At 35.3% G+C, this 2,969-nt stretch overlaps 1 protein-coding gene across 1 annotated transcript in view; it reads left to right on the top strand.

Moving 5' to 3' along the window:
* LOC119426005 (zinc fingers and homeoboxes protein 1) overlaps window positions 1-2,455 on the top strand; it is a 17,197-nt gene extending 14,742 nt beyond the window's left edge. The window contains exon 8 of the mRNA XM_037693565.1: window positions 2,157-2,455. The gene's annotated coding sequence lies outside the window, so the exon portion shown is untranslated. The remainder of the gene's footprint in view (window positions 1-2,156) is intronic.
* The last annotated feature ends 514 nt before the right edge of the window (window positions 2,456-2,969 follow it).

Raw genomic sequence — 2,969 nt, forward strand, 5'->3', positions numbered from 1 at the left:
ATATAGATATAGAGATATAGATATAGATATATATATATAGATATATATATATAGATATATAGATAGATATATATCTCATTAATGTTATGTATAAGACGTGGTTGACTAAAAGAGGACAATGAATGTGTGAGAGAAAAATAAGATCAACTTTCTGTTGCCAAAACATTTTGAGGGTGTTCTACCTTTGAAATGTAGTTAAAACTAGAGAATCTGCATTTCCTGCAAAAATGCAGCGTGAATGCTTATTGCTGAAGAACTAGCTGAGAAACAGCTGAAATTAACTCAAAACATACTAACATCAGATTAAATGGAAGAACAAGACTAAATTGGCAAAGGAAAGCAGAATTCAATTCAGCTCAACTCTCATTGGGCCTCAAAGAATACATATTTGTTGAATTAGGTTTAAATAACCAGAAATTTGCACAAAAATTAGGAAATTTGCTTAAAACTGAATTGAAAAAAGGCCGAAATTAGCAAAAATAGCTGAAAAGTAGCTTAAAAGACAAAAACTTCAAGTACTAGACGAAAGTGAAAAGAACTGAAATGAGCTAAAAAAAAAATGTTGAATTAGCTGAAAAAGCTGAAATTAACATAAAGAAGCATAAATTAACATGAAAAGATTGAATTAATCTGAAAACAGCTGAAATTAGCTTTAAAACAACTAAAAGCTAGCTGAAAAGTTCGAACAAGCTTAAATTGGCTGACTAAAGCAGAAAGAACACAGTTGCCCAATTGTGCTGAAAGAAGCAGACATGAGCACAAAAAAAGTGGAAATTATCTTTGAAAAAAAACAGCTGAAAAGTAGCTAAAACAGCAAAAAGAATTCTAAATTACCCGAAGGATGTGGAGAGAGCACATTTTTGCTGAATTAGGCTGAAAAAAGTTGCAATTATTGCTAAAAATCTGGAATTAGCTGAAAAGGCTAAAAAAAAGCATAAAACAGCTAAATAGTTGCTGAAATAACTGAAACTAGCAGAAATAATCTGAAAGGAGCATAACAAGCTGAAATTAGGATAAAGAAGTTAATTAGGCTGAAAGTAGCAGAATTAACATGAAAAGTTTGAATTCATCTGAAAACAGCTGAAATTAGCTAAACATGCTCAAAAAGTTAGCTGAAAAGGTAGAACAAGCTTAAATTAGCTGAAGAAAGCAGAAAGAACATGGTTGTCCAATTATGCTGAAAGAAGCAGAGATGAGCACAAAAAAGTGGACATTATCTTTTTTTTTTTAATTAAATTAGCAACAACAACAAAAAAACAGCTGAATAGTATTAGCTAAAACAGCAAAAAGAAGCTTAAGTTGCCAGAAGGGCGTGGAGAGAGCACATTTTTGCTGAATTACGCTGAAAATAGTTTAAATTATTGATAAAAATCTGGAATTAGCTGAAAAGGCTAAAATTAGCATTAAACAGTAGCTGAAATAACTGAAACTAGCAGAAATAATCTGAAAGGAGCATAAGCTGAAATTAGCAGAAACAATTTATTATGCTGAAAGTAGCAGACATTAGCACAAAAAACCTTGAATTTATCTGAAAATAGCTAAAAAACAAAAAAATCAAAAGGCAACTCTTGCGTTAGTTTCCAGAAACTCCGCTGCTGAAAGTGATGTCTCGCCGAGCTGCGAGTCGTTGGGATGGTCACCTCCTGAGTGACTCATGACTTGAGGCATTCTCACTTTCCTTACGAGTCAAACTGTTGTCGCTTGATTTTCAAAAACTTGATGTGAAAACTTTTCTTTTGAAATAGTCACAGAGCTGTGGTAGATGTCTGAACCGTCTCAGACTCGTAGGAGTTTTTGCAGCGAACACCATCTTGCCTCAGAGCGCTTTGTCGTCTGCACAGGAGCTCTGCTTCGACCGAAAACATCCGAGGAAAGTGTCCATGATGATCAATAATAGATAAACAATCGCTGAGAGGGGTACAAAATGAGCCGAGGGCAAAGGTCAGCAACAAAATAAGGTGCTTGGCTGAAAGAAAAAAAAAAAAGCATTGTTGCGAGCTCTGCGCATGAAAACAGGTCGTGATTTTTCAAAATCTGAGCGCTCACGGAGACTGCAGCTTAAAAATCACATTTTTTACAACTAGTCCACCTTCAGACTCGTGTGCATCTGGTTTTTGTTCTTGTTTTCTGCTCTGATTTGTGTTTTAATTCCACAGGTTTACCGTTGCTTCCCCTGCTGTGGAGCTGACAAGACGACACCCATCAGTATTTCTCAGCTGGCGGGTCGGGACTCGGCGTCGGCGGCAGAAAGCAGACGTTAAACGAGTTGTGCCTTTGAACTAAACTTGGGGTCACGATGCAGCTAAAAACCACTTTAAAACCACCCGGTCCGGACTTGGATTGTTGTGGTGGACGGTGGGGACCAACCAAACAGGAGAAAACGACGAAGCCTCTCACCAAACACAGCGAGTGTGAGTTCCTGCACTGCTCCAAGCACCCTTTGTTTGTTTTTGTGAAAATGGCCGGGCTTTTATTTTGGCCCTTTCTGGATTCTTTTGACTGACAAAAACAAAAAAAAGAAACATTTGTTTAAAGGAAAACAAAAATCCAAAACATTTCTAAGGAGATGGGACCTTGCATGACTGTCTTTGTTTTGCAGAATCATGAAAGAACTATGAAACTTTTTTTTTTTTTTTTTTTTTTTTTAAAGAAAATATCTCCTCAAACCCATTTTGGAAAACATTTTTTAAAAACCTCACTTTACTGTCAAACAATGCAAATTAGTGCCATTCTGTTTATGAGTTTGTTTTAAGAAAAGAAAAAAAAAATGAGGCTGGAATTGATTTCAGTGTCAATGTTTTAAATTGTTTGTATTTTTTTTTTTTTTTCTAAGTGACTTGTTTCAGTCCTAAAATCATTTATTACAATGCAAATCAAATCCATTATACTGCCAGAAACTGTCATGAACATGGTTTTATTTCTCATGTTTGCAGGTGTTTGGCTCCATTCAGCTTCAAAGAAACCAAATA

Source organism: Nematolebias whitei, chromosome 19 (assembly GCF_014905685.2).
Source record: "Nematolebias whitei isolate Nwh7 chromosome 19, NemWhi1, whole genome shotgun sequence".
NCBI lineage: Eukaryota > Metazoa > Chordata > Actinopteri > Cyprinodontiformes > Rivulidae > Nematolebias > Nematolebias whitei.